This window comes from Athene cunicularia, assembly GCF_003259725.1.
Source record: "Athene cunicularia isolate RWA chromosome 12 unlocalized genomic scaffold, athCun1 chr12_part1, whole genome shotgun sequence".
NCBI lineage: Eukaryota > Metazoa > Chordata > Aves > Strigiformes > Strigidae > Athene > Athene cunicularia.
The window spans coordinates 4,275,059-4,299,128 of record NW_020799116.1 but is presented as its reverse complement, the minus strand read 5'-3'; the positions used below and the strand labels follow the sequence as shown (position 1 = coordinate 4,299,128).

Genomic DNA, 24,070 nt, shown 5'->3' with positions numbered 1-24,070 from the left:
TTCACTTTTTCTTTTTTTTTTTTTTTTTAAAGGAATGAGAGAACATAACTGTTCAAATTCAAGGGTTTTCTTAGAGAACAGTATCAACTGTTACAGAAGCGCCCTCTGACCTTTAAGCTTCAAATTACTTTGTGTCCACTTCTACCGACAAGCTAAAAAGTACAGATACACCGAAGCTGAACACAAATACTGCTTTCAGTGGGGAACATAATAATGTGTGCAATCATTTTGTTTTATTTTCCCTTGTTATTTTTACTTTTTTAACTGAATGGTCAGTAGTTACAACTACACCTGAAAGAATATCTTTTATTGGCAAAATAAACTGAGCCTGCAAAAGATTCCAAGTGCTGTAATTAGCACAGTGATCAGCTGTAAGTCCTAAAAAGACAGACAAGAGGTTGCCCCTTTGTTTCGGATATGAAGAAAGTATTGCTGGATTAACAACTGTCATTGGAATAGATCTGGAGCAGATAAAACTTTGTGTAATACGGGTGAGTTTGGAAGCTGTGTGCCTGGAAAACATTTTGTGCTTGTAGTTGTGTTAGAAGGGATCTACCCATCGGACAGTGGCTGGAAGGTGTCTCTGTATTTGAGAAACATCAGTTTCTCATCTATTTTTGTATGGTTTTTTAAAAGTGAAGATCATGGATTGTGAAAAGTTCTTAAAGTTTGGTGTTGTCCAGAGTGCTTGAAAAAGACATTTTGAAACATCTGAACTAAAAGGTGAAAGGGTGATTTCCCAATGCATATAAATAGCTGTAAACATTAATTTTTTAAGACTTTTGGCAGTAAGGTCAAGCAGAGCTTCTTACTTGGTGTTTTGACTGTCCTCTAAGTTGTCAGTTCTGACAGAGGAAAAAAGGCAGCTGGAAATGAGAGGAAACAAAAAGCAGATCTTGTCTCAGCTCACAAACATTAAAATGAAAGGCATGCATCCTGCAAGGGAAAGCAGAGCTCTGCTATTGCCTCCAAGGCTGCTGAGGTAAGTTGGGAGCAAACATCACTCAAGAATGTTTATTCACCACTGGCTTGCAGGTAGCTCTCTAGAGGACTCTCTGGACGAAGCAGAAAAATCCAAGCAATATGACCTTCCCTGAGACATCTTCACAGAGTACTCTTCAGTATAAGCCTCTAAAGACAAAATAAATAAATTAAAGGAATCCCCTAACATAAGCATTTCTCTATCTGCTAAATCATCCACTGAGTCCCTGCAGGACACAAGCGCTGGTGTACATCATCATGTCTATCGGACAGGAGTATCTAAAGCCTTTGTATGATTTCTTCTTAAATTAAAGTTAGCTGAGTCATGTCACATGTGTTTATCAACGTCTCCTAAGTGTAATTGCAGTTCTACTGAACATTTAATGCTTGCGGTGGCTGCTTAGCATAAAAATGCTGCATATTCAAATCTTTTTGCAATTCCTTTGTATTAAATGGACCTTAGTGGCACAGTCTACTAGAAATCAGGAAATCCAATACAGTAAATATTTGTAGCTTTGCATTTATTATTATTCAGAAAAATTTGAAGATAAAATAGAGTGCACTGCTCTGAACTTTCATATCTCCTTTCATGCATGCACATACCTGCGGTTACACTCACACAGTGTTTCTCCTAAGGTGTTTTTGAAGTTAACAGAGGAGCTCTTGTGTTCATAAACTCACAGGCTGTTACCTTCACTTACTAATGTCTGATTTCTGTGGCTTATGGGACTGGATGAGGATTGTAAGTGAACTGGTTTTGAGTCCTATAAAAATCCATGGAGGAGACTGAAAATATGAACTTCTTCACTTTGTGCCCCTTTATAGGGAGACTACTGTCCTTTGGAATTCATGCCAGATACCTGTGTTGTGCCTGAAGGCAGAGAAAAACCATCAGTCGAGCCAGAGGCAGTTTCAATAGGTCTACACAGGACATGCCTGCGGCTCTCCGCAGTCTCAGGACACAGGGAGGAAAAGAGGTCCTGCCCAGAGAAACAGAACAAAACCTAGCAAAAGCAGTTCAAATGTGTTGAAACTAAATACTTTAAAATTACTGTTTGGTTTCCCCCAAAAAGGGGGCCAGATTTGAAATGTTGTTCAGTCTGTGTAATAAAAAAAAAAAACAACAAAACCCAACAAAAAACCCCAAACAAACAACAAAAACACAACAAACCCAAACCCAAATAAAATTACAGCACTTTTATATGGAGTAGATGGAGTTGTGTATTATGGGCAGCATTTCTACATGTGCTCACACACTCATGTCAGTGAGAGAAGCAGAGTGTCTGAGCACTCTTGAAAATCTGGCTGTTGGTCGTCTTTTCAAGTGTTTTCTAGAGCTGCAGAAATAGGTGGATGAAGAGTGTTTGAGTCGCTTAAATCATGGAGTAGAGGAAGAAAAGGTATTAGCTAGACAATCTTCTGTCCCACTCTTCAGACAGTGTATGGCATAAGCAACCAAGCCAAGCTCCAAGAGGGCTGTGTGACTTCTGTCCTTTGTCAACAAAAATATCACTTAGATTTCCCCTCATCAGAGGGATGATATAATCTCCATGTTAGTTTGTACTTCCCACTGACCTGTTTTATTCGTGTCTTTGTATGTAGATCACAAACTCTAAAATCAGGAATTGGGGTTTTTCTGTCATTTGGTGTCTGACATGATGGTTTCTGCCACAAGGGGAAGAGCAAGGGGATGGCAGGGCTTTAAACATGGGATGGCAACAGGTTTTATTTGCTTCTGCCCTGTGCTAGATTGTGTCCCACCAGATGAAGAGTTGACAACTACTTACATGTTTTTCAGAAACATTCACTCTCTTGCATTCATGTTTTCTATTTAAGGGTTGAAGTCCGTATAGGAGAGCACAAGAAGTCATACAAACCATTAAATCCTTCTTCCCTAACACATATAACAAAATCAGTCAACTTCATTAAAATCAAACTCGGTTATGATAAAAGGGAAAAAAAAAAAAGAGGATTTGCGTTGTGACTTTGTATACCAAGTCCCAGCCTAGAGCAGTTTTGTATAATTTAATTATAAATTCTTGCAAACTAGGACTTATGCTAGTAGAAATGATACAGCCTTAGCTGTGGAACAGGAGCACCAACAGTTTCATTAACGTAAATAAGAGCAGTTGAACTAATGGAGCAAGGTCAAAGTAGATTCCTTTTACTGGGTCTTTACTTTTGATCACCGAAAACTGCTGAAGTACAGATGGGATAGGATACAGGTGCTTTCAGCCACATAGACTCTAAATAATTAATGTGACATTTACAAGACTGCTTGCTTACTCTTTTCCTCTTTTTTTTTTTTTTTTTTTTTTTTTTTTTTTTTTTTTTTTTTTTGATCAATTACTTCCAATAATGATAGCAAGTAGGTTTCTACTCCTGACTGAGTTAGTGATTATAATGTCAAAGGGGCTTGTGTAATGTCTTCTGTGTCTTAATAAACCTGTCAGCTGAGGTTACGTTTCTTTCTAATTTTCACCAGCGTAACATGCCACTGCACAGCTGGGGAGAAATGGCAGAGTTGTGAGCACACAGCCCGCTGTTGTGTGCATTTTGCTGTAGGATTGTGTCCTGATCAAAATATACAACATGCTTTAAGCTTTAAATTTACGGATTAATTCTGCACTTTAAACGTCAGTTTGCTGCTGTCTTCTTGTGTGCTTAGTTTTGACTGTTTGATCTGTATTGTCAGCCTTTTGCACTGTTCTCCTCCATTTCTTTGCCGGTGCCTCATTTTAAGATGTGGAATATAAATTCCACTCGCAGCAGGGTGCAAAAAAATTAATAATAATAATAGCAACTAGGAAATACTAATGAATTACTATGGAATATGTAAATCTTGATTTGCTTCTGTGTGTGATGTTTTAGAGCAAGCTAAAGCAAGAAGTTGAGGGAGGAGAATCCATAGCTCTGCAGATGGCTGGAAAGAAAAGCATCTCATTAGTTAGGTGGATGCAATGGGAACATTAGATTAATGGTTGCACTGTGTGAGTTCAGTCCCTTATATTTACTGTACATAATGATTTGCTTATATGTAAGTGAGGCCTTGCAAAGAGGTCTGTGGAGACAGTGCATTCAGATAATTGTGGTGTCTACCAGGCAAAACTCTCTTTTACTGAAATTTCCAGGAGATGAGCAGATGGGAAAAGCCACTCTCAGGATTGCTTGGCTTGTCTGTCTGAGAATACAGCATGGCCAAACCATGGCAGCCTTCTTACACAGTCATGGGCTGCTGTGTACTGAGAAGACCTGGCCTCTTCTGGGTGCCTGTGGGTCTCGTCTTCAAGGTTTCCTGTTGCCTCGGTCTATGGAACCAAAATCTTGCTGAGAGCTCTTGTTGGAGTCGCCTCAAAATTGCTTCATCTTTTTGTTTTGGACAACGGGTAGCATAGTGCAGTCTTGGGCTGCCAGCAGGGTTCTGGGATACTTCATAACAGAAAGTACTAGTAAGGGTAAAGTCATCTGTCCTGGACAGTCACCGTGCAACAGATTCACCCTGAAGCTACCAAGTCCCAACCATCATCTTCAAACAACCAGTATATACATATGACCTGCTTTTTCTCCTGTAAATGTAGTGGTATGTGCACATAGCATTATCAAATTGAATGACTGGAAAAGAATAATTCTCCTAAATGAAGCAAACAACCATTTGATGCTCTCTTCCCCACTGAAAAAGGAACACAAAATATTTGCTGTGCTCTCTAATGCATGATCAACAGTAATGTAAACACAGTGCTGAGTGCAGGCTAGCAGCCGAGCAGGCCAGAAAGCCACAAGTTCCCAATTCAATCAATGTGCTGCTGCTCAGGACATCTGTCTACATCCTACATCCTTTTTTTGCTCTTTTCCTTCCCTCATCAGGAATCACTGCCACGGGATATTTCTTTCTTATTTTAGTGAGTGTCCCTCTTTCCACAAGCATAATCTGTTCTTCCCTGGCATGTTTTTTTCCACTCCCTCTTCTCCCTTAGGGGTTTCCTCTTTCTTTTTCTGCCCAGGAGGGATTGATCACCTTGCCTGTGGGTCTTTCTTCTCTCAGGCACTGAGGAGAGAGGACCAAGCCCTCCCCTCCCCATCCTCTGAAATCTGCACTGTTTGCAAGTTAGGATTTAATCAGCCATGGGAAAGAGCGATAGTACCTACAGCAGAGAAGGTGCAATCTGAGTATATGACAACGCTGAAATGACCCAGTCCAGCGTGCCAGGCATGCCTTCAGCCTGCGAAGGGGGCTGGATTCTGCACTTCAGTTATTTGTGACAAATACAAGAATTTTTTTCCTCCTCATTCCATTTTCAAATTTGCATTGTACAGAGCTAATCAATTATTAAAAGTGGCTCAAAATCTTCTCAAGACATATGGGGATTATTGGCATCTGTGTGTTTAAGTAAGCAGGTATTTTACAGCTTGAAAATAGCATATGCCTAAGGTTTTAATGTAACAATTTAGTTCTGAAGAGCTGCAGCAGCAACACAAGTGTCTGTAACTCACCTACCATATGCTGTGGTGTGAGGGGACAGCAACAAACACTTATGTTACACATCCTGTTTCTTTGCTGGAGCTGGCTAAAAATGTGTATTGAAATGTGTTTGGTTTCTTTTTTTTTTTTTTTTTAATTGAAAATAACATCCATTTAAAAATATTTAAATAAAAATGAGCATTTTAGTGGGCTGAGTTGAATATAGAAATGAAAATTGCCATGTGTACTGTGGAAGCTGGGTTTATGTTCAAAAGCACTGCAGCTAGTGGATGCCACCAGACTTTTCTGTACCTCGGTCACTTAAGCACTACTGGCAATTCCATCTGGAAGCCATTATTCCAGTTTCCATGTTTTTTTCAAGGTTTGCGAGTTTGCATACATCGATCATGATTTAAAGCATTTGTCCTTTATTTAGTTAACAAGAAGGCACAGCTGTTTGCTTGTTTCTCCCACCAATCTCTTTTGCAGCATAGCTGTCTCGGAGGACTAAACTTACCTTGAGTCTTGCTACTCATGTAATTCACCGTATGTTTCGGGAAGGCATTTTCCCAAGCATTTCTGATATCCATCTTTCTCCTAATTAAAAAAAAAAAAAAAGCAAAAAGCCAAACAAAACAGGGTATACCCCTTAAATAAAGTCTGCACCAATAGGCATTTAGGATTTAATTTTATCTGATCTTACCAGGTTGATTAAGATGTTGAAGGCAAATTTGTCCAATTTTGACTCGGAGCCTGACTTTGAGGTATAAATGATGCCGTTTGTATTTTGTTAATTTATTTTCCCGCTTCTTTCTTTCAAAGTAATTTTTAAGGGAACGTTAAGGGCATTGGCCCAAATGCCCAGCTTTGGCTGTGACTATAATCTTCCCCTTAGAACGCTGGCTGACAAGGCTGCTAATGTGTCACCTTCTAATAATCTGATAATTACAAATGATGCAAACACAAGCGTGGGATTGTTGAACACCAGCACACAACAGGCTTCGCCTGCCTGATGATTACAGAACAAAAGGGCGGGGGGGTTGTAAGCTCCAAGTCCAAAGGCCATGTTACTTTAACCACCTGAGGCATGCTTTAATTACCCTGAGAGGCACAGCCTGTCATGTTCTGTTGCTATTATGAGTGTATTATGGGAATAAGGTGTTATTTATACATCAGAGAACTTACTATAGACTTTATTTTGCCTTTTATGAATTTAGAAAAGAGGTTGAGTTTTGTCAGTAAATCTGGTGTTCTATTCTTTCAGGGGGAAAAAAAGTATAATTTGTACTTTAATTAACTTTTTTTTTTTTTTTCTAGATTGCAGCCTGTTTTGCAGCTAAGAGAGTGTTATTGGTTTGGAATTGATTTTGGTGTCATATGTTGTCATTTGACAAAAAACAGTTTTACTAAGCTGTTTGACATTAGAACAGCTGGTAATGTCACTTTTGTTAATGTCTTTAACCACATTTTTAACAAAACAGCAGATGCTCATCACAAAAGCCATTTTCCTCTTCCATCCAAATGTGTAAAATCAGCTAACTTACTGCTTCAATTAAAGCTGAGCCTTCTAAACAAGGGAACTGACCTGAAAACAGCAGTTTTAGGAATGCCCTTTAGGTATATAGGTGGTTAACATAAAGACCACCTTTACACCTATGAAATTTCTTTTTTGGAGAAATCGGTTTTCCCATACATATGGCTGCTGCAAAGGGACCCCAGATTCATTACCTCTGAATTTTGAAGGTTCTGTTTCAGTGCTGAAATACTCAGCAGCTATGGAAAGAACTTAGCATTATTGTGTGTACAGAACTATATGTTTTAGCATTATTGTGTCTTGTTTATTAATATAAATAATATTTACAATGGAATTGTTCAACAGCTAAGAGGAACTGTAATCTGGGATGTTATATACCTCAGTTTGCAACATATGTAAAAATATTTGTGCTTATAAACATTTGTTTGCGTTTCGTTTGGTCATATAAAAGGATTTCCAGGCAGAGCTGCATGTAAGTGCGTGCTAACAAGTAAGAACTTCCCCAGCGTCTGCTCATTTCTTCTGGTGAGTGCAAATTTTATACATAGTTGATTTATGGTGAAAACAAAAGGTAATATGCATTTAGCAAATACAGTGCGCACAGCCCATTTTTTACGTTATTTGAAGTTTTTCAGACATCTGAAGTTCACTTATATTAGATTTCAATTTGACTTTCACTGTCAAGGTGACAAACTCATCCTCTGTGTCATGTTTTAGCAACACTTCATAAAATCTTAGCTAGGATAGTGACATGGGAAATGGCTTAATGGGGGGATTATTTAACTCTTTCAGACATTTTAATAGGAAGAAATTAAAATGAACCTTTGGAAATGGTAGCACCGTAATCTAAAAATAATTTTATATTTTTAATATAGCAATACTGTCGTCTTTTTTTTTTTTTTTTTTTTTATGAAGGTCAGTTCCAATACTGTAGCTGTTACTAGGCAACAATTAAAAATGTTATCTCTATAGCTTTTAAATTGTTTATTACATAGAGTATGTTGTTTACACACACTTACTATAAAAAAGAAATTATTGGGTTCTTTTTGTATATGTGGTGATAGCATAGCAAAAGAGAGATATACTTCATGACCAAGAACCATGTAGTTCATATTCTGAAATCTACCTTTTAAAAAATCTCTACATCTATAACGATACCTGATAATACAAATTTGTTAAACTTTGTTATAAATTGTTATAGATAGAATAGTAAAATTATCAGTTTCACTTGAATGCTGAAAGCCTTTTTCTAATTTTCCTGATAATCTTACAGTTTCAACAGTACTGCCCTCGTACTAGAGATGGTTGTATTGTGCTCCAACATTTCTGCTTCTGTTTTTTTCCATTTGTAGCTAATTAACATACCTGTTCGCATGATAACTTTGTGATTATTTTAACAAATGCATGCGCTAGGCAGGCTAGCTGTAGGAAAAACAAATATTTACCAGCTAAGGCACAATACTTAGGGAGAGGGAAATTTATATTCATAATGGTGACCATTCAAGCTTTGTGCTGGATTACAATACGTACGTGATTCAGTTTAAGAAAGACAATTTTCAGGTGGCCTCCAGTTGAGTGACCAATTGCAATAAATTGGGCCCAAATTTCATGTTCTGAACACTTATTAGGAATACTGCATCCAAACCATCTTCTCTCTTACACTCTAATTCCCTGAAAAATTGTACCTGTTCTATGCTTTGAAGATATCTTGCTGCCCAGCTAGAACTATAAAGTTAAATGATAAATGAAAAATTTAATAACATCACAGGAAAAATTCCAATTGATTTACTGTGTTTAGAGTTTCACCCAGTTGGACAAATTAAAGGTAAAATGGCTTTGGCTGTAATCTTCGTTTATATATTATTATCTGATGGATTTTCATGAAGTTAGAAATCCTTTAGCAAAATTCCAACTGCAGGTAAAGTGAGTTTGTGTTGACCAAGGACTGGATGTTTAGTACCTGTTTAGCTATTTAGGGAAGTAAAATAACACAACTTGCAAGGTGAAAGGGTTTAATCTGGGAAGGTTGCTGTAAATTACACATTTTTTTAGATTTTTCAGAAACTGCAGGTCTAGCCATAGACCTTCAGCAACTCATCCTTTATTTGAAAATTGCCTATGTGAAATGAAGAATGGGGTTCAGATCTTATTCCATTATTGTTTTGGTACACTGTGCCACTACTCTCTCTCTTATTTTAAATGTGTTTTGAAAGTTTTATAAAGTACTGTAAAGTACTGTAAACATGTTCTGTTTACAGCAGGTCATGTTTCTTTATGTATACGGGAATAGTCCTTAAGTGAAGGTCAAATTCTTCATCTAATAAAATACAAATAGTAGCCTGTTTCAGTGGTTATACAGTACAGCAGAGCATGTAAAATTTGAATATGTGCTGGCAGATTTTGTGTGACTGTATTCTGAGTTTATCAAAGGATGATCCTTCTGAAAAGGGTCTTGGGTCCCTTATTTTCACATTCTTCTTGAAAGTTTCCCCTCAGTATTTTTCTTCCTTACTGGGTACAGTTTATTCCAGTTGTGTCCAAACCATTATGGCTCAGTTCTTCACTTCTTCCTTCTTTGGCCCAAATAATAACCCTGAATGCTGACTAGTTTTTTCTGCTCAGTGGAGATCAGAAGTCATACATTCCTTTCATACCTTTCTATTATACACACAATGATATTCCCCTAAACGGAGCCGGTTTAGTCGTTCTGGCTTTTCTGAGTTGAGCTGGCTTTTCTGAATAGGTTTTTCTAGGTTTTAGGGCCACAGAAACACTCGTCTTGCTCTTGAAGTCATATCCATGACTGTTTTCTTCTGCTGTTTTAATTAACTTGAAGTATTGGGACAATCTCTGAGTTTTCAGCCAATCTCCAAGAAAAGCTTCTTGCTCTTGCTCTGAAATAGAATCTGCCCAAAACTTTTTAGATGATGCTATAGTGTATGTGGTAGCTCTTACTGCTTCCAGCTCTTGCTGTTGAGGAGCTTATTCTCTCCTTCCTTTTTGCCCAGTTAAAGGACAGTCAGTCTGTTTGGGTAGAGAATTGCTTTAAGGTACCCTTTAACATTTCCTTCAGCAATTTTAGGCTTCACACACTTAAAATATGCAAAATGTGTACCATAGACCTATACAGAGAAAGCTAGATGTGGATGTTGACACACTGTAGTTATTTTACTATCCTTTTGTTAAAGAATCCCTTACACTCTCTAGAGAGCATGACCTAAAGGTCCATCCTTCCATGGACTTCAGCTTGTGTCAGATCAATTCCTGATCGATATCTCTGCTATATAATAATCCAATTGAGTTTACTGATGGCTTTTAATTTCAATATCAGTATTTTTCTTAAAACCCACAAATAAATGATATTTCAAAGTGGGATATGAAATCGCTAAAATACAGCCCCCAAAAGAGTCAGTTATTAGTATTATCCATCTCTCAGTAATAATAGTAACTCAGAAGTCATGAAATACTGAAGATTAGTGGGCCCGAGACAACCTTGAATAATGTGTTAGTTCTATTCAGGGTGGTTATTGAATGCAAACTGACAAGAAGTCAAGGTGAAATTTGCCATAAATGATTGCCAACTGTTTCTTTTGTTTTCAGAAAGTGTATCTTCCTCTTGGAAGTTGAAATTATCTGAAGTTGTTTCACTGAATTTTTATGATCATTCCTTTTTAAAAAGTAGTTACTTGAGAAAAATTTGAGTAAATAACTGTTAAGGATCTAGGAAAAAAAGCGATAGATTTCTGTAAATGATAATTTACATGCAGAGTGTGTTGGTAGTTGTCAGTAACCAGTCCTTCCAAGTGATTACCTGTGCCTGAGTATAGTTGAATTGTTAAACTATTAAAACGTGTCAAACATTAAAAGCATAAACTTGGTTTTTAAAAAATTATGTAATTTATATAGTGCACAAAATTATTTTAAAAGCACGTAGCAAGTCGAGATAGGAAATTTTCAAGTTAAGATTGCCTGCACAATTGACTCAAAGGCTTCCTTTTCTTCGTTACTGGGATCAAACACAGAGTAGAAGCAATGGAGAGTGTAGGAAGTCCCATTTTCCTTCCATTTGGACGCAAACCTTGCATGGCTCATCGTGGTGGAGTGTTGCTGCTGAAAGAGGTGTCCCACATAAACAGGTTGCTGTTGCAGAGTTTGTAATGGATTAAAGCACAAAACTCCAGGAAGTTGATGCTATAAAAAGCATCAGGTTATAAAACAGACAACGTTGTTGCTGTTAATCTTGTTGCTTAATATGCTACTGGGAGAAACTGGTCTGTTATAGGACTGAGCATTCTATAAAAACTGTATAGGATGGCATAAATGACTACAGCTGTGATTTTAAGTTAGCTGAATTTGAGCAGATACTTGTATAGAAGGTGAAAGAAATGCCCTGGTCAGCTTCCTTACTGAAGATATGGGGTAAATGGAGCTTCTTAACAAAGATTTATTGGAAAAAAAACGTGTAATTATCCTCAGCTTGTTCCTTGAAAAGACCTTCACCATTACCATTTTGGCCAAAAAACTTTAAAAAACAACTAACAAACAAAAATCTTGAGACCTGCGACTTAGAAAATATCAGTCCAAATTAATAAAATTTGTTGACATGACTAAGTAACTGTAAACAATGTGGAAAGTGACATTAATAAAAAGGGATGTTCACAACTTGGAGGTGCCTTAATATTTCAGTCTGGGTTCTGAGCAGACAGCAGGTACCCAGTCCATGACAATAGACGTATGATGGAAAGAGTGGTATAAAGATTTTTACATCAGTTCTGAGGCCTGTTTTATACTGCCCCCCCTCAAAAAATTCAGATTTGCCCAACTGGAAGGGAGGCACAGTGCAAAGGGGTGGTCTGGGGATGGACAAGAGTTGTCAGCCACTGCTGCAGCCAGAATCTTCATACCATGAAACTGTGGGTGCAGGCTGATGGCTGTGTGGAGAAAATAAACAGCAAATTCAAGAAAGTCCATAGCGCCTGTGTGGGCACAAAGTGAAGTTTTATACGGATGTAGGAAGGAAGGAAAGCAAATGGTGGGACTGCGTGTTCCTGGTGCAGATTGGGTGGTCTAACAAGGAATTAGACATGCTCATTTGATATTTCTTCATACATTTTCCCTTGCAGGGAAAGTTCCAGAGTGCATTGTTGCAATGGTCTCTGTTGTGTACTGGGCTGTTGTGACTGCAGGCTTGTGGGCTTGAAATGTTCCTGGGGCTCCCTTCTTTGGAAGAGTTGAGAAATGCATATTCCCCAGGATCCATGCACAAGCATGCCAGGGCTGTTTGCAAAGAATACATATACGTGATGTTCCAAGCTCCAGATTTTTTCAAACGTTCATAGCTATGTCAGTTACTGCTTTCAGTAAGCTGTTCAATCCATCCAGTTCAGAAAGTTTCTATTGCAAAGGTCTCTATTAGAGGTGACAAACATTTTCACTCGGTAAAGGTGAGATGGAAACTGTTATGAGCAGGGCAAACTGAATTCTGGATTGTGATAACATGAACTATACTGGATGCTGTTGTGCATTTGTCATGACATTGTTGTGATGTTCTCTTGGTCTCAGCAACAGCTGGACTTAGTGCAGCACTGAGGAGTGCAGGGGAAGATGAATGTCTGTGTTTAAGATGGTAGGGCACCTAAGACAAACTTGTCACCTAAGACAAACTTTATTATATTACAGCTGGAACCTCCCAGACACTCCAGGCAGAGTGCTGCTACATGGATGTGCCTTATCATCATTACCTACGCAGCAGGCCCAATTAATCTTAATGTTTTCAGTTCTGTGTTTACAACCTTGAGTATATCATAACTTGCTAATATGGGTCTTTGTTGAATGATACAACAAGCATCTTCTTTAGCAGCTTGCATAGCCAGTCTGTATTTACTCTCTGAATCCTTGGTATTTGATTCAAATTATTTTGATAGATTTAACTGACAACTCAGCCCACAAATGCTCTTCATTGAAAAGAGAGATTCCCTTTCACTGCTCAGTTAGCAGTACCAGCAACAACCTGCTATCCTTCTGTGCTTCAGGAAAGTCAAATAAATTGTATACAATTTTTTCACGCTGAAGTTTTCCTTTAGAGTTATTTTGCGAAATGACAAAGTTGAACCAGAAAATACTGGTTCATTTAGCTGAGTGTGTTTCAGCTGAAACCTTCCTGGTTCAATGAACTTTTCTGCATATGCAGTGACACTAAAACTGTCAGATGTGGCCGAAAAAAATGTTAACATCATTTTCCCAACAGCAACTGCCCGTGAGCCACAACCTTACCTTTTTGCCAGCTTCAGTGCAGATCAAATTCACATAGAATCGGAGAATAATTCAGGTTGTAAGGGACTTCACATCTTCAGCGGGATCTTCAATTTCTCTAAGCTTCAGTGAGGGCTCATCTCTTACTAGACTGCAGAGATCTGGGAGTTGAAGGAAAGGATGTTTTTCTTTTGTCCTGCTGTTCATGATATGAATTGGGGATTTGTTGTTTTCCTTTTGTCTTTATCCAAGTACTGTTAGGATAAATGATGAAGGAAATAAAAGATGTGACATTCCACAGGAACAGGAGATAACAGGGATCCTGAAGAAGGAGGAGAAGTGCATGTGTACCAAGAGATGACATGGAGTCAAGGACAGAGATTGTGGGAAGGGCTGGAAGGTGGTGTGTGTTGAAGAATGTCCATTGTCTTTGGCACAGGGGAGAGAATAAGAAACCCTTCCTGCTGGCAGAGAGAAACATGAAGGTGTAACAGCGTCCTTGAAAGGAGAAGAGGAAGGCAACTGAAAAGGCAGAAGGGATGTCAGGGTGCCAAGAATACGGTGACCTGTCTCTGTCCTGGGAAGAAGAGGAGAGACATACCCCAGTCATGGAGGAGGGGTTGTGGACTTCAGGCGGCCCTGATGGCATGGGGAAGGAGGAACCAACTAGCTAGGAGATCAGCATGGAGCAAGGGATGGAAGCATGCAGGAAGCTCTGGACTTCTGCATTGAACTCATTCTATGGAGCCAAGAGCCACTGCAATCCTATATTTCTTACGATAACTTCACTAATAGTGCCAACCCCTTGGTACTGTCAGGTGAACCCTAACAAATCATCTTCATGATATTGAATTTAGATCTTTGAATCCGAGTGAATAATAAGTGTATTACTCGCTACACCCAGAACTGGTGTCATTTTGTTTGAATAGCACATAAGACATTTTTACATAATGCAGCTTTCTTGTTCCAACCTTTCAGCTAAGTACTACAAAATAATGACAACAAGAAAGTAGTTTTTGCAAAGAAGAAGTATTTTATGACAAAAGCACCATTTGGAGTAACATTCTAGAAGAGCACAGACGCTTTTTTCCCCTTGTCACTCTCATTAAGGCTCTGAGAGACTTTTTTGTACCGTGTCTTGCTTTTGGAATACCTGTCTCCAAACAGCTTTCTGTAGTGGAAAATCCAATTTAATCTCACACAGTTTTATCAGTTCTGCACTACTTTTTTCTCCTATTGGAAAATAAAATAAAAAGATCATATGTCAACTTGACTACGAGGTGTAAAGCTTCTGAGCTTGCATTAATAAATTTATGCATCAATTATATGTTTGCACATTCATGTATGTGTAGCTGAAGGCAGTCTCTTTGTAGGGTAAGGTTTATTTATTTTACATAGAATATATTTTTCCAATTTCTAGCATCCTTGAAAGGCAGATTTTTTCCAGAGATTGTCCAGCTTTCAGGCCTTCGTGAGATGAAAATTTCTTTTTTGGGGATAAGGAACCTGGGAAATTAAATAAAATGTCTGTCTGAGATTGCTATATGCATTTATTTACTTTAATTCAAACATTAACTCATTTTTTCACTGTATGCTCCTGCTGGTGGAGAGGGGTTGCATGTGCTCTCTCATGCTGCGCTTTCTACAAACTCAGGTGGGTTTGGACAGCCTTAAGGAAAGGAAGGACTTAGAGAAGCCTTTTGTTTTAGTCCTAGAATTCAGATATATTTAAACAGGGGGATCTGAAAATTGCTATTTCCTGCTTCTGAGCTGAAGGCACACGCAGCCCTGCCAAGGCTCTTGCATGTTCAGCCATCTCCAGGGCTCTGATTGTGCTCAGCTCCCCTCAGCATCCTCACCTGGGACCTCCACCCACACACCCTCACTGTGTTGCTCTGACAGCTCTGTTTAAGCTCAGCCTTGAGCTGTTCTGTGGGTGTGCCTGGCTCTTGCTCTGGATGGATTCTGATCTATCATTTGCTGTTTCCAGAGTGGTTTATGGACTCTTGAAGGAGCATCTGCCTTTGCTGACGTGCTCAGGTGCTGTATGAGGGTGAGGTCTCTGGAGCAGCCCCCAATTCATCCTGTGGAGCAGCTGCTCCCCACTGGTTATACTGGCCTCATACCAGTGACTTGCCTGTTGCACCTTACTGCCTTTGAGCAACACCATGCTAGCTCTGAATTTCATATCCATTTTCATATTTCATGCTTCCCAGGTCAGATATGTCCGTCAGCTCTGCGGGTTTCCCTGCAGCTGCGCTCGCTTCCATGCACTGGGAGCGTGCTGGGGAAGGCTGGAGGGGCTGCCTGGGGGAAAGCTCCTCTGTAGCTGCTTGTGGCCTGGTTTGGGTGCAGCTCTGCCACCTCCAGGGCCAGGAGATCAGTTCTCATTAATGTGAATTTAAGAAGGGAAGACAGCCTGGAAACAGAAACCCTATTTTCTTTTTAAACAGCAGCTGTGTAGTTGTACCCATAGGAGAGAGTGCTTACCTTGGCTATGAAATAATGCCCATAGCTAAAAAGCTTTCAGCATTGTAAACGATCACACATTTCATTTCAAGGTATTTTCTCTTTCCTTTGGGCAGCGTTGTACAACTCTATTCCTCAAAACATGACACTAGTTAATACTGCATCAAACACTTGAAAATAACACTAATGCAGCACTAAGAATGAAAAGTACCCCAAAGTCGGGAAATACCAAGGGCCTTGCTGCTTCTGGAGCTGTTAGCTTTGCGATCCTGTATACTCGTACGTATTTTATGATGTACTGAGGTAGCACACACTGCTAACATGTTTGATGAGGCCCGGGTTTATGAAAGAAAGAGGAACAGAGGAAAGCATGTGAGGCTTCGGTTGAAATTTTGGAGCTGCTGTCATTTGTCAGTTCTTCTAATAAATTGTGCCCCCAGAGGAAGTTGTTTTACCTTTAATCACCTGTTTGAAAACAGATACAAAGCTTTCTCTGGAGCAACCGTAAAATCTCTGTGCTGTAGGACTGCGCTGACCCCTGTCCGTCTCGCTGCGGCTGTGCTGGGCGGCTCGACTCCCCCGGCCGGGCCCAGCGGGGCTGAACCACCCGTGGGGAAGATGGAGGCCGCTGTGGGGAGGTGCTGGCCTTGCCCAAAGCAACAGGGGCGAACACGGCGAAGAGGACTAAGAATAGGAAATTTTAGTCCCAGTAGTGAATATGCCAGAAGGGGCCTGAAGCAGGAGAACAAGTTTTTCTGTCGGTTCTGGCCCTGGTGCCTGCCTGTTAATACAGAAACTCTAGCAGGGGCCTGTGCTGGTGCTTCCTCATATGGAGCCGTGCTGTCTCCCACAAAGAGCTCCAATCAGCAGGCTGAGACAAGAGAGGAGCAACAAAACCTGACCTAAATAGTGGTAAAAAATGCTTAATAAAGTGAGCTCACGGCTGTCCCGGGCATGTGGGAAGCTGTGGCGGGTGGATTACAGCCTGTGGCCTGGTCGGTGCTGCGTTTCCCGTGCTGAGCCCAGCTGCAGTGGTGGTGTGTGCCTGAAGCAGTAGGAAAAACCCTCTTCTGTAGATTTTGTGTCTTTTTGGAGCATATATTGATACCTGGGGCAGGTGATGTGATTGTGCAGGATGGGAAATTCCAGGTTAGGGGTGTTTCTGACAACGCCACCCCAGTGTCTGGGTTGTCAGGGGCCTGTTCAAATGGGAGCCCCGGGGCTCGCCTGGAAATGGCGCTCTGCGGGTGGCAGTTGCGGACTGGGCAAATCCCATATAACAGTTGCCAGGAATCCGAGCCTTCAGCTGAATAAAGATGTCATGTTATTTTCACTTGGATATTAACTGATAATTAGTATTCTGCGTGACCACGTCTGCAACATGGGATGTATTTAATTTACTGAGAGTCCTTAGAAACATTGGTGGTCTTTCACTTCATGATCTGAGCTACATTTGAGGTAAAGTGTTCTTCGCTTGCATTATAGTTGTTTATTTCCTGCCTCTACTGTTTGTAAATTTAATTTATAATGATCTGCTGCTGGTTATTATCAAGTATAATGTGCTTCTTTGTAGAAAATAATTAGAATAATGTATTAGGGTTAGTTGTGAGTCTTCTTGATAATGTGTATGTGGGCGTGCAGTCTGTCATTGGTTTGATACAAAGGAAAAAGGGAGGTTAACAGACTAATGCAGATGATATAGGCAAGAATACTCAACAAGGCTTAGCTGGTCAAATCTTCACATTTTTATTTTTTTTTTTAAACACTGCTGTAAAGTGTGCTAGGTTTTAGAGCTGTGCTATTACATATCACTCTGAAATCTGTGCAGTGCCTGATTTGAGAATTTTTATACCAAGCCTAAGCCTCAGAAAAGGCCACTTGAAATAAGTGCTGGTGATGGATAGACTTACTGTAGAACATCCTTGTGTTTCACAGCTTTAATGGTAAATCTTCTTCATTTATTGCTGTAAATACTACGTATGTTAAATGATCAGTGTTAGGGGACTCCTGATGTAAGAGCACTTTGCAATTCTTTAACAGTGATCTGAGCCCTTAAGTTTTTTGGAAATTATTTAAGATAGTTTGTATGATTGAAGGGAACTAAGCAGAAGAGAATTCTGTATGTTCCCTGAATAAGAGTAGTATTTTCCTGCTAATAATCTGCCTGATTGCTGGGTGTCACTGCAATCCATTTACTTTCTTTTGACATATACAGCAGAAGTGAAAAGCAGCCATTGATGTGGATGATATCAGTGTGTTTAGGTGTCACATCTGACAAAAACCAGGTAAGTCAAGTGAGGGGCCTTAGTTCAACAAAATTCATCTGTGTGCATCTACAGTCAAATGTGTGTGTAAGTCAGCTTCCATTTAGTATTTTGGCCTTCACAGTCACCAGCAAATTTAGACCATGATCCTGTATCCTGCTCTGCATTGGTGGATTAGAGAGAGAGCAGATCAGATACCACAGTGAGGACTCCTGGTGTATCACTGTTACACCGTACATCTTCTTACCCTCTCATGTCCTGTCTCCCAGGAATAAATGTTAACTTGATTGACTGAAATTACTCTTAAGTAAAACTTGCTGTAACTGGTAAAAAAAAAAATATCTCACAGGCAGTTGGCATCTGGTTCGGGTTTTCCTGAACTCTTTTAAGTACCTAATATATTTATTCAAATAAAACCACAGTTTTCTCTGCTCTTTCTCATCCAAAGGGTTGATATCTTTCTCTCTTTTAGCCTTATGAACATTTGGTGTGTTGGGAAATATATACACTTCAGTGCTTAGGAACATCAAAAGAGATGTTGTGTTCGCATCAGTGATCAGCAGTGAGTATCAAGTAGTATTTGGGAAAGAATCTGGCATATCCCTCAGTGACTTATCTGGGAAGTGTGAATGGCATTTAATAAAACAGATTTTCCAGCAAACGACAGGCCAGAGCCTTGAAGCAAAAAGTACTTCTGCCCTGTGCCAATCATTCACTTTCTTCCAGCTCAGTGATTTAGCCCATGTAAAATGTTCTTGTGTTTAAAACTGGTCCACACTGCACCAATGGTAAGGTGTCAAATCCTTCACTGAAGGATTAGCATAAAATATGAAAAAATGAACACAAACCAGAGTTGGGTTATTCATCACCGTGTGGCCTGCCTTCCTGCAATTATTGGTAGGCATTAACTCTGCTTTTGATATTACTTTGAATCTTCCTTAGGGAAATAAGGCTGTTGGTTTTGTTTGTGGAGTTGTGGGGAGTTTTTGTGTGATTTAAAGATAGATAAAGCAAATTAGTTGTGCTGTGGAACTCAATGGCAAAGTTTACTTGGATTTAACCTGTCCAGAATTTTGCCTGAAGACTTTTGCACAAGAAGGGTATCTTTGAATTTTTAGTTTGTCTCCTGCATGGTAAAAGACACAACACTGGTGTGAAAGGATTGTACAGCCATGGAAACGTTCTCCTGGAAAAGTGAACAAGCCATTATTGTAGTAAGACAGAAGTTGTGATAATTTCTCCTGTTGCAGTTTGATTTACTTTGGGCATATCTTTTCTCTCTGGGATTCCTTCAAGTAAGGTTTTGTCTCTTTAGCTGTATTCCCATGTAAATCCACAGCCAATCCAAAGACATCTCTTTACCTTCCCTGCTCCCCTGTGCTTACCCTGATTTTAGCTCTTCAGTTTTAATTTCATTCCACTTACCACATTCTTCATTATATTATTCCTAGTAACAATAGTCTTGTTGCCTAGTACGCCTTCTAAGCTTGAAATTGTAGTGTAGACAAGATGCTTTTGAATTTTAATATGCACTGTGCGCTCTGAGAAAGCATTAGTATTCTCTGTACTCTTTGCTTTAACTAATGGCATTATAAGAAAACCATAGTTTGCCTTATCTAACCTAAATTTTAGCACGTTAGATATCTATTAACCAATGTGTTCCTTTCTCTTTTCCCCAAAAATTGTTGTTCACAGGAGATAGCATAAACTGCTACTTATCTAAGTGGGAAACTATGCTTCACATTTTAGCTTTCTTTTTGACATAACCCTCAATGTAAACATTCTTCTAAACCCCTTTTCAGAGTTTAAATCATACTGCTAGTTACGTCAGCATGCTCCATCACACAAAAGAATGCCTTATTCTTCCAAAGTCCTACGTTATTTTTTTTACAGATCATATTCGTTTTCCATGAAAAAGTAATGTATTTCAGAATATTGTGACATTAAGCAAGTTCAGTGGTGTTTTGCAGTTGTTAATTACCCTTACAAGGTGGATAAGAAGTCTGTGGGGAATTCCTTAAAAGAGAAGTGCTTTGCCCTTGGGATGTGTATTACCATATGGAAAGCAGGCTTATGTTCTTAGTTAATTATCTTTGTTGTGTCAGTTCATTTAAAGGAAATGTAATAATTTGTTGGTTGTTAGTACCTGTGTATTTTAAAATGGGAAATTGTTAGAATAATAAAGACCCCAGGGGGATGCTTACAGTACTCCAGAAAGACGCTTTCAATTATTTTTTCCCAAGGCATTAATTTTTCTAAGCGGAACTGACAAAAATATTAAACAAAGGTGATATACAACATATTTGGGCAAGTGTGTTTCATTATTATTGCTATTTTTTGGAGAAGGTTCAAAACTTTCCTCCTAATAATAATCACATTTCTATTTCTTCTTTCTGCAAGAACTGGAATCACACTGAATTTGATAGCTTTGAGCAACAAAATATCAAAGCAATAATTGAAAGTGGGTAGGGTATTAGTACTTAGTCTTGTCTAGTGGAAATGTGAAGGTCGTAGAAATAGGCGAGGGAAAAGCTCGGTATTATAATAAACAACTGGATATGGGTATGATCCTATTGAACAGAGAGCCTGGTATTATTCCACCTGGCTGGTGACAGGATACTGCTTCTGTCATGGTAAAATAGAGTTCTTTGCTTTATAAAGCAGTGTTAGGAAGCTCTTTGTTGTTTGGAGGGCAGCGGGCACCCTGCAGAGCTGTATGGGAAGCCAGAGATTTGACTTTCCTAAAAGGCTCGCTGTCTGTGGTCAGGACTGAGGCCAGTTTTGTTTTCCTGCTCCTACTATAATTATTGCCATACTGTTCCATTAACTTTTGTCAGTATTTGGAAAAGCTTTAATTTTTATTCTTTAAAGAAAATGAGGTTAATTTTTTCCTATTAGTCAAACTAAAATTGTAGTTTATTATATTTTATAATTTGTAGATTTTGCTTGTCAAGTATTTTTATATAAGCTTATGAAAACAAAGGGTTAAATTGAAGAAATTATTCCACTGTTTTCAAGTAGTTGCTTTGCATTTACCTCCATGTGACTGAAAGCAGGAAGCATCATCTAAATAAAAGAGCAATTATTTCCAAAGCACTCAGAAATTAGTAGGTTTATTGCATTTCAGTCTCTAGAAGAAAACAAAATGAGCTCTAAGCATTTCTTTCCTAAGCATTACCTTAGGAAATCATTATGACTCTCCAAAGCTAAAATCAAGAATGTTTGGGAGTTTACTACATAGGTCCCAGGTTTGTATACCTACTCCACCTGACAGAGGGTTGCAATAGAAAGGATAGATCTCATTTAGGAGGAAAGGAATTGAACAGTTGGCATCTGCTGCTTCCATGAACACTAGGAGTCTATGACTAAGATTTTTCTGAAATGAAAATAAAGACTGAAGGGGAATTAAAGCACCCCATTCCTTCCTGTGTCACTGAACAGGTAAATCAACGCTGTGCGCTCTTTAGGGCAGTCATCTCCCCTGTGCTGGGTACTGAAAAAACAAATAGACCCTTTTTTTTTTAGTGTTCACAGGCATGAGTAGACATGTTCAACTGTGCTCCCAGAGGAGCATCTTGGAGCTTGGAATGGCCTTCATCTAAAAATCCTTACTTAGATTCTCTTTTCAGATTGCAGCAACTTTTTCCTTTACAGCAAGCTGTAGAGGGAAACACAAATTTGTAGCAAGCTACAATTGGCTTGCTACAGATATTGCTTTAAAGTTAGGGTAGATCAGAAAAATCACCCAAGAATGTCACCTTCTTTGCCAACAAACCAATGTCATGTATATCCTGAGCCACCTGCGCTGCCTTTGTCACATTTGTACTTGCTTTGTATTCCAGGTAGCCTCACAGAGCCAGGATTGCACAAGCATAATTGAGGGCAAGATTTGGTCAGGAGAATCTTGTCGCTGCTGCCGTCTTGGCGGTGTGAACCAGAAAGAGCACAGCTTGACTTTCATATGCCTGAGGTTGAGTTTGCAGAAAGCTGAACAAACTTGCTCTGGAAATGCCAGTCACCCTCCAGAGGAGAACTGTGATTTAATTTGGTGAAATGGCTAGTTCTGACAGTATTAACTAGCTTGGGTCAGACAGTGTCTCATGCCAGCATCTCCTTGCAGGAGCTGTTGCCATTAGGAAGCTGTGCCCTGTGCCGAGGCCAGCAATGTTACTGTGTCATTCTAATTGACCGTTTTGTGGGGACACTTCCTTCTGACATTGGTATGGGCTTAATTAGAGAGAGGCAGAGGTGGTAGGAGTACAGGTGTTTCACCATAGGTATGGGTAGTCAGGCGTCTTTAGCAAAACAAGTTTTATTTTGTGTTTCTCCCCTCCTTTAATTTGTCACATCAGGATATTAATATCATTCAGAAGAAAAGAATGCAAATATATATTATGTGGAGTGGAGATCATTCTGCTGTCTTTGGGGAAATGCTTTGAATGTGTGTGGGAGGATAGATTGCATTTATGTATTTCGCGTTCCCAAACCCATGACTGCCTTATCAAACTAAGATTTTGCCAGACTCGTGGGGCAAGCATGTGAACTCTATATCTGAAAATAGACGCATCTGGTTCTGAACTGTGGTTTTCATCTAGTCTTTTAATTAAGTGTCTTTACACACCAAGAAGCATCCTGGCTTATGTTGTGAAGCTGTTACCTGCATGAACATATTGCTGCTTGATTTCTGTAAAAATCTACTTTTAAAAAACCAATTGAACGTAAAATTATGTTGGTAATACAGACATATGATTCTCACTTGTCATGAGCTCTGATTTGAGATTGACTGGTGGCCATTTTATAGCACTTTCCAGATAAGGTGGCAAAAGATAAATATATCTTCTGGGCTGCTATTTTAAGCATCACGGCTACAAATGAGAGTGACAGTAGCTTGCAGGTTAGGTCACTTAGTACATCCTAGCTTATGCATGATAAAACAAGCACAGGCTGAGGTTAAACACTGGCCTGCCTTTCTGACTTGGAGAGAGCAGCCTATCTTGGTGTTTAAAGTTTAGGAGATCCCATCTTAAATTGTCTAAATCGCTATTAGCCAATGGTTTGGTTACTTCATAATCCTTTCTTCTTAATTAGGAGAGTATAAATTAATTTTCAGAAATTATTTGGCCTTTTGTTTATAGGTTTCCTGTAAAGTGTTTTTTGCTTTGACTAAGATGATCTCATTTCATCTGTAGTAACAGAACTATGGACAAACTAAGGAAAGAGAAAATGCAATCGGTATGTTCATTTGAATGTCACCCCAACACAGTGAAACAGAAGGTGGGTTGGGTTTACAGCAGAAGTAGTGAAATAGAGATTTTGGTTGTTGTACTATTTCATATTTCTCTCAGATAATGTAAAGGGTTGGTGTGTGCTTCTGGGTCAGAAGCCAGTGATATGCCAAATGATGCTCAAGAGGCAGTTATGCAGTATAATGCTTCTCCATAGCAGCCTTCTCCCCAGCGTGGCCATTGCTGGTAGGTCTGTCCGAATCATTGCTGCTGATGTCAGATTTTGCAAAGTGGCCTGTTGGAGGTCTAACCCTTGAACGTCCAGCTGTGGGCAGCTCAGGCTACTGGTTCAGAGTAGGGGGAATTAGTCTGGGGTGAAATGTAATGCAGTTCTCAGTAAATACCTAACAGATATTTGACTGAGCAAATAGCTAGCAGCTATATCTGTGGACAACTTAAACATTTTAAATAGACCAGAAATAGTAAATAAGCAGTGTACAAACTTTGTTCTAGCCCTCTCACAGAGATGAGGTCTGCTTAAAGGTTAAATGACATTTAGTTTTGTTTGGACTGGCATCACCTGGAATCTCTTTGTCTGGTGTTGGAGGCAGCAGACAGAAGAGGAGGCAATATATAGCCTTTGTCAGCTTTGCCCACAGTTGGGTTCAAAGAGAGAGATGGAGAAAATAACTGTCATTCAAAGACATCCAGCCATTCATCCGTGTGGATTGGGGCAGTGTAAGGGTGTCCTTGCTATGTGCTCAGCCGCCTCTGACAGCCTGCAGGTTTTTCATTTCAGAGCAAAAAGCACAGCAGCAGCTCCAGGAATTAACACTTGAGAAGTCGGTTCTCCCCCTGCCTCATCGTGCCTCACTTCCCCCCCCCC

The 24,070-nt window shown here is 39.5% G+C and overlaps 1 protein-coding gene across 6 annotated transcripts in view; it reads left to right on the top strand.

The window, feature by feature from the left end:
- The window catches only part of FHIT (fragile histidine triad), a 530,054-nt gene that overhangs the window by 287,900 nt on the left and 218,084 nt on the right, over window positions 1–24,070 (top strand). The window contains exons 1-2 of one of the 6 annotated variants that reach the window (XM_026857745.1): window positions 16,654–16,732; window positions 17,911–17,980. The exons of 3 other annotated variants lie outside the window; for them this stretch is intronic. The gene's annotated coding sequence lies outside the window, so the exon portion shown is untranslated. Of the gene's footprint in view, window positions 1–16,638; window positions 16,733–17,910; window positions 17,981–24,070 lie in introns of those variants that run through there. 2 more of the 6 variants (XM_026857747.1, XM_026857746.1) reach the window with 2 other exon arrangements.